Raw genomic sequence first — 12,011 nt, 5'->3', positions numbered from 1 at the left:
TAACATAGGTCTGCATCTATGTATGTGTGTGTGTGTATGTATGTGTATGTATGTGTGTGTATGTATGTGTGTGTATGTATGTATGTGTGTGTATGTATATATTTCCATTGAGTCAACCTCATTATTTTCTCCATAGCAGACCGTTGCATAATGTTCGTCCTTCGGTTCGAAGATGACCAACTGACATCATCTGATGGAACTGCCGCCATGAGACCGGAGGTGGCTGGTGAGGCCAATCCGGGCAAGGAAGCCCCTCCCACAGGTGGGGCAGAAGTGGGTAGGGGCAGTGCTACTGGTGCAGGCGGCTCTGACTTTACGCATCTGACGTTTCTGCTCCGCTGACCGAATCCGTCCCTCCTCGGCTGTCCCTGCTCCCACGGTGATTGCGCTGCGCCAGGATGAGCGGTTGGCAGCAAGTGTCTCCCAGGTCTCTGTTCCGATGGAGAAGTCTTTGAGAGAGACCTTGAGACTATCCTTGTAGCGCTTTTTCTGCCCTCCGACTTTGCGCCTGCCCTGGCCGAGTTCACCGTAGAAGAGCTGTTTTGGGATGCGAGTGTCGGACATGCGGGAGACGTGGCCCGCCCATCTCAGCTGGGCCTTGCGCATGATTGTGATGGTGCTAGGGAGATCTGCCTGCTTCAGAACTTCCGTGTCTGGGACTTTGTCCTGCCAGCGGATGTGAAGGAGATTCCGAAGACACCTGAGATGGAAGTGGTTTATCTGGCGCTCGTGCCTTCGGTAAGCAGTCCACGTCTCGCAGCCGTATAGTAGGGTGGTAAGCACGACTGCCCGGTAGACTTTCAGCTTGGTGTTGAGGCTGATTCCTCTCCGCTCCCAGACTTTCTTTCGCAGTCTCCCAAACGCGCTGCTTGCCTTGGAGATTCTGTTGATGGTTTCAGCATCTATGTTGGCATTGCAGGAGAGAGTGCTGCCCAGGTAGGTGAAGTTTTCCACCACTCGTAGGATCCGTCCGTTCACCCTTATCTGAGGCTCATGGTATTGTTTGCCGGGGGCTGGCTGAAACATCACTTCAGTTTTCTTTGCACTGATGGTGAGACCGAAGTTGTCACAGGCTGATGAGAACCTGTCCATCTCGAGCTGCATCTCCTGCTCATCGATTGCATTAAGGGCGCAGTCGTCAGCAAAGAGAAAATCTCTGACGACTGTCTCCCTCACCTTTGTGACAGCCTGCAATCTCCTGGAGTTGAAAAGTTTCCCGTCTGTCCTGTACTTGATGTTGATACCGGACTTGCAGTCCCTAAAGGCGTCGGACATCATTGCCGAGAACATGATGCTGAACAGTGTTGGGGCCAGGACACAGCCCTGCCTGACTCCGTTGGTCACCTGGAAGGCTTCAGATGAGTCGCCGTCTTCAAGGATTCTGGCTGTCATTCCGTCGTGGAACTGGCGGACAATTGCAATAAATTTGCTGGGGCAACCAAATTTTCCCATGACCTTCCATAGTCCCTCCCGACTGACTGTATCAAAGGCCTTGGTGAGGTCAACGAAGGTCATGCAGAGGTCAAGGTGCTGCTCCATGCATTTCTCCTGGAGCTGGCGGGCGGCGAATATCATGTCAGTGGTCCCTCGACCCGCACGGAAGCCACACTGGCTCTCAGGGAGAAGGCCTTGCTCCAAGTGTTCCAGAAGGCGGTCAAGCAGGACCCGGGCCAGGATCTTGCCTGCTATGGACAAGAGGGAAATACCTCGGTGGTTGTCGCAGGACTGCCGATCTCCTTTCCGCTTATAAATGTGAACGATTGTTGCATCCCGGAAATCTCGAGGGAGTTGTTCCCTGTCCCACATCGACTGGAACAGGCTGGTGAGCTGACTGATCATGGTGGGGCCGCCCGACTTGAACACCTCTGCAGGGATGGCGTCAGAGCCTGGAGCTTTGCCGGTGGACATTTTTTTGATGGCTCTGCTCACTTCCTCGACTGCAGGGGGAACAGCCAACTCGTGGTTTGTCGGCACCTGGGGGAGTCGTGCGATGGCTTCCTCGTTGATCTGGGCTGGTCGGTTGAGCACGATGTTGAAGTGCTCCGCCCATCTCTCCAGGATCAGCCTCTTGTTAGTCAGGAGTGAGGTTCCATCTGAGCTGAGCAGGGGGGTTGATCCAAAGGAGAACTGCGGTCCATAGACAGCTTTCAGCGCCTCGTAGAATTTCTTGGTGTCGTGTTTGTCTGCGTATCCCTGAATCTCATCCGCCTTGGCGCTTAACCATGCGTCTTGCATGAGGCGGAGTTTAGCCTGGACTGTGCTGCGAATGTTGTTGAAAGCGGCCTTCTTTGCCGTGCAGGTGGTGTCATTTTGGTGAGCCCGCAGCAGACGGCGTTTCTCTTCCAGGAGCTTTTGGATTTCCTGGTCGTTTTCGTCGAACCAGTCCTGGTGGTTCCTCGTAATTTGGCCCAGAGTTTCAAGGGCGATGGAATGAACCGTGTCCCTGAATGATTCCCACTGCTCATCGATGCTGGACTGGTCACTCCGAATGTCCAACAGCTTACTGTCCATACGTGACTGGAGATCTTGTGCAGTCAGCTGGTTCTTTAATTTCGTGATGTTAAGCTTCCTCGTCACGTTCTGACCCTGTGGTCTTCTCTTAGGTCGGATGTAGAAATCCATCCTGGAGATGATGAGGCGATGGTCCATCCAGCAGTCAGCTCCGCACATGGCTTTGACCAGTCTCACGTCCCGCCTGTCTTTCGCCCTGACGATGACGTAATCTATCAGATGCCAGTGTTTGGAGCGTGGATGCATCCATGATGTCTTGTTGCGTGTTGGCAGACGGAACAAGGTGTTGGCGATGGTAAGATCATGAGAGGCACACGCACGCAGGAGGAGCTGTCCGTTGCTGTTGCACTTTCCGATTCCTTGCTTTCCCAGTACGCGATGCCAGGCTTGGTGGTCAGTCCCGACACGGGCGTTAAAATCCCCAAGGAGGATGAGCTTCCCAGGCTGGGCTGACGTGATGAGGGAGTCGAGTTCCTCATAGAACCTGTCCTTAACTTCTTCAGGGTTGGTCATGGTGGGGGCGTAAGCACTGATGATGGTCGCACTAGTCTTGTTTCCAAGTGGGAGCTGCATCTTCATCAGCCGATCGTTGATACCCTCGGGGGGGGGGGGCTTTCCAGTTTCCGCACGTGTACTGACTTAATGGCAAAACCAACACCAGCCTCACGACGCTCTTCGCTGCTGCGACCACTCCAAAAGAAAGTGTAGCCGCCGCCTGTCTCTGTCAGCTGGCCTTTGTCCGCAAGGCGGGTCTCGCTTAGTGCTGCAATATCGATACTGTATCGGCTCAGTTCTCTGGCCACCAGGGCAGTTCGTCTCTCTGGTCTGTCCGCTTTGGTGTTGTCAAGCAGAGTTCTCACGTTCCAAGTTGCGAAAGTGAGCACCTTTGTTTGTTTTCTTCTTTCTTTGTTTCGACCGCTTGGAAAGGATCCCCGCCAGCCGCGGTTTGCTGACCAGGGTGAGGTGAGGCAGGCTATGTTTAGGGCAACCTTTTCTAGCCCCGTCCTCATGCTGGGGAGGCGAGCAGAGCGATCCTGAAGAGGGCTGCTCGGTCACTCAGGAGGCTGCCGGACTCCACTGCTGCCTCAGTTCAGTGAGGGGCGACCACATGTCCTGAGCCGCCTGTGTGTGGGTTCACGACTGCAGCTCCCAGTGTATCCTCACCTGCTACTTCGCCGTTTCCCCATCGCCACAGGACTTTGGGATGGTGTCATGGCGTCATGATGTCGTGACATGCGCGTGACTTGGATTATAGTGAGGGTGACTTGCGCAGGATCAGCCTCACTCTCTCGTCCTGGTGCGCCGGATCCAGTGGCAAGACAAAGTCAAGACGACTGGGGGTAGACTAAGATGCAGGAGCTGCCGGAAGGTGGCACGCATGGCGCAATCCAACCGCCTTAGGGGCTCCACTCCGGATTTTGGATGGCCAGCAGACCGTTGCATAAACAGGCAAAGGTACATACATACACACTCACACATACGCACACATACACACACACATACATGCACATACATACACACACATACATAGATACATACACACACACATACATGCATACATACATATACACATACATGCATATACACGCACGCACTACAAAAACCGAGTAAAAAATTTCAGTTATCTATCTCTTTCACACAGACAGATACATAAAAGAAGGCCGTTTGTATTAAATAGAGTGAGTATTGTGTGTTGGTGGTGGTGGCGATGATAATTATCATTAGGAAAAAGAGTGAGTGAGTGAGGAAGACATATACATAATTTGTAGCGATGATAATTCTCCCTATGAATGCAGACAGATACATCAAAGAAAGCCGTCTGACGAACTTATAAAGGGAAAGTGAAAGGGAGTTGAGGGGAATACGTTAAATAACAGGAGTGGCATTCTCAAAGTTATAAATGAAGGGGAGTAAGAGAGGGAAAGAAGGAAATAGCGTGAGTGAGGAAGATGGCCCCTAGCAACCACACCTTTCAAGCTAGGGATTTCTAAGGTAGCTCACGAGCATCGTCACCTCATTCTACATGTCCCTGTAAATTTTGGAGCGAATAGTGGCATTGAAAGCGATCCAAGCGGTAAAAACGCATTTCAGTTTTATATATAGAGATTAAGAGCACTTCCCGTTCGATTTTTGAGGCGATTCGGTCTGCAAAATATTCTCTCATTTTGAGCTATTTTTTGACACCATTTTGAACTGACAACTTCTTAAAAAGGCACACTCAAAACTGCTAGAATTTGCATTTTTCAAGCTAGAGAATTCAAACTTGCTCCAATCGATTCAGGAAATTTTCCTATGTATATGCTCATATTTTGTTTTTCGAAAAACTCAAAAATTGAACGTGTTTTCGCCCCATTTTTCCGTTGCATTAGCGCAAACACGCGCACAGTCACGTGTAGAACCCAACATGTTGAGTGAACACAACTCAAGGCAATAATGTATGACATCCACTCACTCGGAGAAAATGCATTTCGGGCCTTTGTTATCGAGATAGAGACTTGAAACCTACTCTGGCCGTAGCTACACCACGCCTTCTATAGGTGTGTAAATTTTCAGCTCGATCCTAGCACGTCTGGTGCCATTGAATCCTTTTGAATTTTGAAAAGTAAAAATTTTGCATTATGTAGCTTGTTATTCTCTTTAAGTGAACATTTATCTGGTTGAAATACACTGAAAAATAGCGACACAGTAAAAAAATCGTAAAAAATGGGGATTTTCATAGAAAAAAAGCACCCTTTTGCAAGGGCCCGGACACAGGGGGTGCAGCGGGTGCACCTGCACCCCCTAGAATTCTCAGGGGGTGCAAGATCAAAATTTGCACCCCCTACATAACCTTACCAGTTTCAGAAAAAAGTGTCTAAAATTTATCGGTATAAAATGCTTAAGTCTCAAAACAAAGAAAAAAAATTAATAATAAATAAAATTGATGAAGCTGGCATAAAATTCCCTAGGGAGTTTGTGACCACTAACTTCTGAAGGAAAGTAGTGTCAAAATACAAAAAAAGTGACATTAACTGTAGCATCAACAATAACAACAAAACCAGCATGTATGGTTAATTTTGAACATATAGCATTACTTGAATTATTGAAGACAGCTCCCACCCAGTTAAAATGTGTAACTCTCTCTTTCTGTCTATCAAATACTTCTCTCCATCTTTCAGTATCACTCCAAAGTTCTTTGTAATTGGTGTTGCTAAAGACTTAAAACATGGTTGAATGGATTCGACCGTTTGACCCCAGTCTAAAAATAAAACCCTTTCAAAATTCTTTCAGTCGAAACGATTTTCTCATATAGGTTGTTACGTCCAAAATGTGCAGGAAAAAATTGTTTGAAAGTAAAAACTTTGAAAGGAAACATTTAACTATAAATAATTGCAAACCGAAATTACGAAATAAATTTGTAAAGCCACACATCCGCTTCTATTCTTATTCAGTGGTACCCCACACAGCTTTCAATATTTGGTGGACATTGTCTCCGTTTTCCAACCTTTCTTATCCTCTTCTTTGTAAAACATTCCCTATCTATTTCTATCGTTTTTTCTCTCTTTACTACATTTCATTTCTTCCTGTCTCTATCACTGTTAACCACCTCCTATCTATCTTTATTGCCTTCTTTCTCTACACATCCTCTTTTTGTCTACCTGCGCTCCCAGGTCAATGGGTCGTCCCCCCGCCGTCCACCTTTTTGGTGCAAAACGACTATTCAGTATCGCATACCATTATCTGATTGACCACTGCCTGGTAAGAGCCTTTTTTTTCAACTTCAGCCCAGCATTCACTTCAGCCTTGATTCCCGTTTTCATTTTTCATTCAACCTTTACTTTCCTTTTGTCTTTATTCCTCTCTATCTGCTCTTTTTATCCTTCTCTTGAGTTCCTTAGGAAATAGTTTCCTTTCAGCGTTACTACTAACAAATCGTATCTTAAAGACATAGTTTAGGCAGAATGCCTTATATGTTGACGACTTTCATTTTTTATCTTGCCTTAATTCTGTCGTATTATCAATCAAAAGTCTTCCTGCGTATATATAAAATAGTATCTGCATCATATTTGTTTCCGATACTGTCCTGCTTTTTCGTTTTATATAGAAAACACTGATTTAATTAGTTTGATAAGTGCCTCTGCACGAAACTCTCAAACCTTCAGTCACTATGTAACTTTCACCGATCAATAAATCTATACTTATTTGAGTCTGACTCAGCATGAGTTCTATTTTTCCTGTTTGAACCACTATGCCCCTGATGAGAACCCAATAAGGTTCGAAAATCGATTAAGGTTGTTCATCTTTTTTTCAATCTACGGAGAAATGGCTAAATTTGCCATTGGGCAGAATCCCAGCCGATAATCGGCTCGGGATTCTCCCCAATGACTTTACTAAGGTCACTCGGGGCCCCAATTCGCCGTGAAACCATTTGGTAGTTGGTATCGTTACGATGTCTATTTATATTTACCCACTTCTCTACCTGTAGAGTAAGCTCTCCTCCAATTATATGGTTTTACCGTATATTATCACACACACACACACACACACACACACACACACACACATACACACACATATATATATCTTATGATGAAAGGCAGATTTTCTCTGCCTGTTCCCATGTTTCTTTTTAATACAATTCTACAATATAGAATTTCTTCAATTGGAATTTACCTATGATTTTTCCAAGTAGATTCGATTGGGTCATGGCATGTAAAGTTTTTTCACTTTGCCCCCCAATTAAGCAAAAATTCGAGAAAACTCAATATTTTACGATTTGCTTCTCTCATTTCAATACTAGTCATCCTTTTGCTAGAGGAAGATCCGCTATGGTCTTATATGCTACACCACTGGTTTTCAATTCATATTAATCAAATTGATATTCAATTTTTCACCCTTATTGTGTGTGTGTGTGTGTGTGTGTGTGTGTGTGTGTATTAGCAATTCGTATAAAATTGCATCAATGACTTGAACTTGAATAAGTGGTTTCACATAAATGGGGATAAATTAAAAAGGTTTGTTATTATTATTACTGTTTGACTATTGTAATCACGTTTGTTGGTTCCTCGTCAGGGAAACGTTGTTGTGTTGCATTTGTTAAATAATTGTAAACCGTAACCCCCCCCTTCCTTTCGGAGAAGGGGCTTTGGTTATTGTTTAAAAATTGAATTGTGTCCCTCTTTGGGGAAATTGACAATATTTTCACCGTCTTTACGGAAGCATTTTTGTTAAAATGCCTTCGATAGAAGAAAGTCCAAAAATGAATTTCGCTGCAGCCGTACACTTCTATACAAGAGGGAGGACAAAATCCAATTGATCGAAATTGCAAGAGACGGGCCTATAATTCCAGTCTGTTATATATTTTGAGTATTGTTATCACTAGCGATATCAAGATATAACTTTGTATTTTGTATTTTATGTGTAGATGTATATATATAGATGTAGATGTAATATGTACACATATATATATACACATATATACATGCATAATATATCTACCCATACACACATACGCACACACACACACACACACATACATAGGGGTAGGTGTGGCTGTGTGGTAACAAACTACGTTCCAAACACATGGTCCTGGGTTCAGTCCCACTGTGTGGTGACTTGGCATGTGTCTTCTGCTGTAGCTTCAGACCAACAAAAGCCTGTTCCATTGTTAAAACGCCTTCTGATCTCAGAGATGCAGTGTTCCTAGATCTACAAGCTAATTATCAGAATATGGATTGGATTGGCCAAAGGGCTATTCTGGCCCCGAAGAATAAAACTGTTCACCATATTAATGATGAAATGCTAAAACTCATTCCTGGGAATGTCTATGTATATAAGTCTATCGATACAACTCCTGACCCAGAGGACGTCATCAACTATCCAATAGAGGTACTCAATTCCTTTGAGCCCCACGGACTACCACCACACATTCTCAAACTTAAAGTCGGTGCCCCTATAATGCTCATTAGAAATTTGGTTCCCCCAAAAGAATGCAATGGCACACGTTTGATCGTTAAGTCCTTATCTCCCAATCTGATTGAGGCCACCATTATCACAGGGTGCGGTCGAGGCAACATTGGATGCATCTTTTCCCATCAGGAGCAGACCTACCTTTCATATTTCGGAGGTCTCAGTTCCCAGTAAGGCCATGTTTCGCAATGTCAATTAACAAAGCGCAGGGTCAAACACTGTCTGTGGCGGGAATACATTTGGGAGAGCCATGTTTCTCTCATGGTCAGCTTTATGTTGCCTGCTCGCGTGTCGGCAGCAACAGTGATGCTTTTGCATTCGTTCCACAACAAAAAACATTGTGTACAAGGAGGTTTTATAGGATTACTACGTTTCATCATTTTCGAACACGTTAGTATTTCACTTACATACGACTCTCTTTTATGATGGCATTTACATTTTTAAGCGTTTCATGACATTAATTCACACTTAACCAACACCTGTCCTTCGCTCACCTCTATTTCTATCCATTCATCATCAAACCACCAGCCTCATCTTTTATATCCAACGTACATGACACATCTACCCCCTACATCTACACCCTCACTGTTAAAGTTTACATAAGCGACAACACGATCGCAACATACACTTTAGAAACTAAGCAACAGAACATTTTATACAACAACAAATTTAATCATAACGCCCATCAATGAAAACATCTCCACCGCTGTGTTGTGATTCATCTATTCAGCACCACTACCGTCTTGCCGGTCTGACATATGGTGAGTAGATGCTATTGTTCTATATTTTATAAATTACCCATATTTACTTACCCATGCTTCATTCTCCTCTTGCCTACATAGGGCATTCATTCTTTTTTAACACAGCATGAAGTTTTGTAACAGCACATCCGCTGCCGTTCGTGGAAAACGAAGAGACCCTATTCACCTGCGAACGTTTTACACCGCCTTCCACGACTATCAAATTCTTATAATTATGAGAACAATAACATAGCTCTTTTCAAGGCAACCTCGCATTCAATTCTTACACCATTCTACGAGAGGGTAGGAACCCGTTTACACGGCTTTCTATACACTTACAAATACATTCATTCGCCGTAAACTTATATCAATATTTGCCTGAATAATCATCATAATTCAGTGCAATCATTAACAGTACTTTCAAGCAATTCAGCCCCGAGCATCGCCGGGCAATTCTGCTAGTATATATATATATATATATTATATATATATATATATATATATATATATATATATATATATATATATATCAGAGAGCGAGCAAGAGAAAGTGATACAAGCACGCAGATTTATATATATACATTAATATATATATATATATTATACATTATAAATATTATATATATTCATCATCATTTAACGTCCGCTCTCCATACTGGCATAGGTTGTACGGTTCGACAGGGCCAAAAGCCAAGGGCTACCAGCTTCCATCTAGTTTGGCAAGGTTTTCGTGGCTGGGTGCCCTTCCTAACGCCAACAACTTTACAGTGTATATATATATATGTGTGTATATCATAGATTTCTGAATCTGCCCACTTGGGACTGACATTGATAAAAATAGAATTCAAATCGCAAGGCGGATCATTAGAAAGAGGCAACACAAGGAGGAAAGCGAAAGCCACTGATGAGGTAACAGAAGTGTGACGAAAGAACTCTCTCTCTCTCTCTCTCTCTATATATATATATATATATATATATATTATATATATATATATATATATATATATATAATATATATATATATATATATATATATATATATATATATAGAGAGAGAGAGAGAGAGAGAGAGAGGTACATATGCAAACACACACACACACACACACACGCATATACATACGAACGTATGTATTTGTGTGTCTGTATGTCACCCCACCATTGCTTGATAACTAAAGTTGATGCGATTATTCCCCTGTAACTTGGCGATTCGGAAAAAGAGGCGACAGAATAAATACAAAGCTTACAAAAATAATTCCTGGCATTGATTTGTTCAAATAAAAGACGGTGCTCTAGTATGGCCTATCGTCTTTTGAAACATATTGGATGGGAGGTCATGTTGCTGGTTTTGCCAATAAAAACACAAGCACTATTTATTTGATGTTCACTATTTGTTTTTCAGGTTTTTGTTCGACCAGAGTTCTTTCGCTACAATTCAGTGGCCTTAAACGTGGTCCTTTACTTTCTTCTTTTTTCTTTCTTGTATCTGCCCTATTTAATCATCTGTCATGTTGTAATCCACAGAAATTCAAAATCTTTCTCTATCTCACTCTTTATGCCTGTGTATGTATATACATATAATATGTGTTCATACTCAGCGGTCAACATTTGGTCGATATTGTCTTAATTTTCTATCCTGCTCCTCTCGGCTTCTTTCCCCTCTTGTTTGCAAAACATTCCCTATCTATTTCTATATGTCTTTCTCTTCACATATCTGCTTCTTTTCTCTCTTTACTCATCTTCATTTCTTCCTCTTATTATCACTGTCAACTACATCGTGTCTACCTTTATTTCCTTGTCTCCACACTCCCTGAAGACATTTCGAGAATATCTGACATTGCTTGAGGCAAATCCAGTTTCCTTAAACGTGTTGGGTTCATCATTTTGAGTTAGAGAATAAGAGATAATCTAACCGTGGCGACACTCCTCTAAAGAAGGTCATCAAGGTCGTTTAATCTGCAGGGAAGGTGATGGCCTCAGTATTTTGGATTGCAAAAAGCATCGTGTTTATTAACTACTCTCAAAAGGCTCTCACCATCAATGGAGAGTGCTGTAACTGTGCCACCTTTCTAAGGCAGTTGCGAAAGGCTATCAAGGCCAACCGCAAGGAAAACTGTGGAGTATGTTTTTCTTTCATCGAAACAAATACTCCAGTGCACAAGTAATTGGTTTCGATGGCTGCTGTTTGTGATTGGCTTTGAACTGCTAAACCACCCTCCCTACTTTAGTGATTTGACCTCATCTTATTATCTATATCCCCTACATATATATAAAAAAAATACTCGGTTAGGAACCAATATCATAGTGATGATGTCTTATCAGCTGTTGAAAACTTGTTTAACTAAGAGGATAGCTTCTTTTCCAAGGCAATCGATGCTATGAATCCCTGAAAGAAGTATGTAGATGATCTTTTCTGTTTGATTTTCACTTTTCAATTGCCTCAATTTTGTTCCAATTTCAAAAATGTGAATTGTTCACATGAACTAAACCAACAGTATGTTTATCCAACATTTCACACAAATTTATTAAAACTTCCATCGTTGAATGTTTTAACATTGTAATGTTGTCACCTTGTACAAAATGCCAGCTTCCACATCCTGTTCTCTGATTGAGGGAAAAATGATCAAACTTTAAACCTCTGTCACAGTTTTCTAAAGTTTTTCTGGAATAAGTGAATAGCATCAGATTCAACGCGAAAAATTACACCAATGCATCAAATTTGAAAATTTTCGCTTAATTTTAAAATTTCTAAAGGTGAAATCAAACAGAAAAGATTCTAATATTTAAAGATGAACTTCATTTGGTCACATTCCA

General features: G+C 42.8%; 1 long non-coding RNA gene across 1 annotated transcript; it reads left to right on the top strand.

The window, feature by feature from the left end:
- Window positions 1–6,293: 6,293 nt before the first annotated feature.
- On the top strand, window positions 6,294–6,707 carry LOC118766923. The gene is made up of 2 exons (XR_005002830.1): window positions 6,294–6,338; window positions 6,390–6,707. It is a non-coding gene; the product is annotated as an uncharacterized LOC118766923 (long non-coding RNA).
- Window positions 6,708–12,011: the final 5,304 nt, after the last annotated feature.

This window comes from Octopus sinensis, linkage group LG18 (assembly GCF_006345805.1).
Source record: "Octopus sinensis linkage group LG18, ASM634580v1, whole genome shotgun sequence".
Classification (NCBI taxonomy): domain Eukaryota; kingdom Metazoa; phylum Mollusca; class Cephalopoda; order Octopoda; family Octopodidae; genus Octopus; species Octopus sinensis.
The sequence above is the reverse complement of the archived record's forward strand: the minus strand, read 5'-3'. Positions and strand labels throughout refer to the sequence as shown.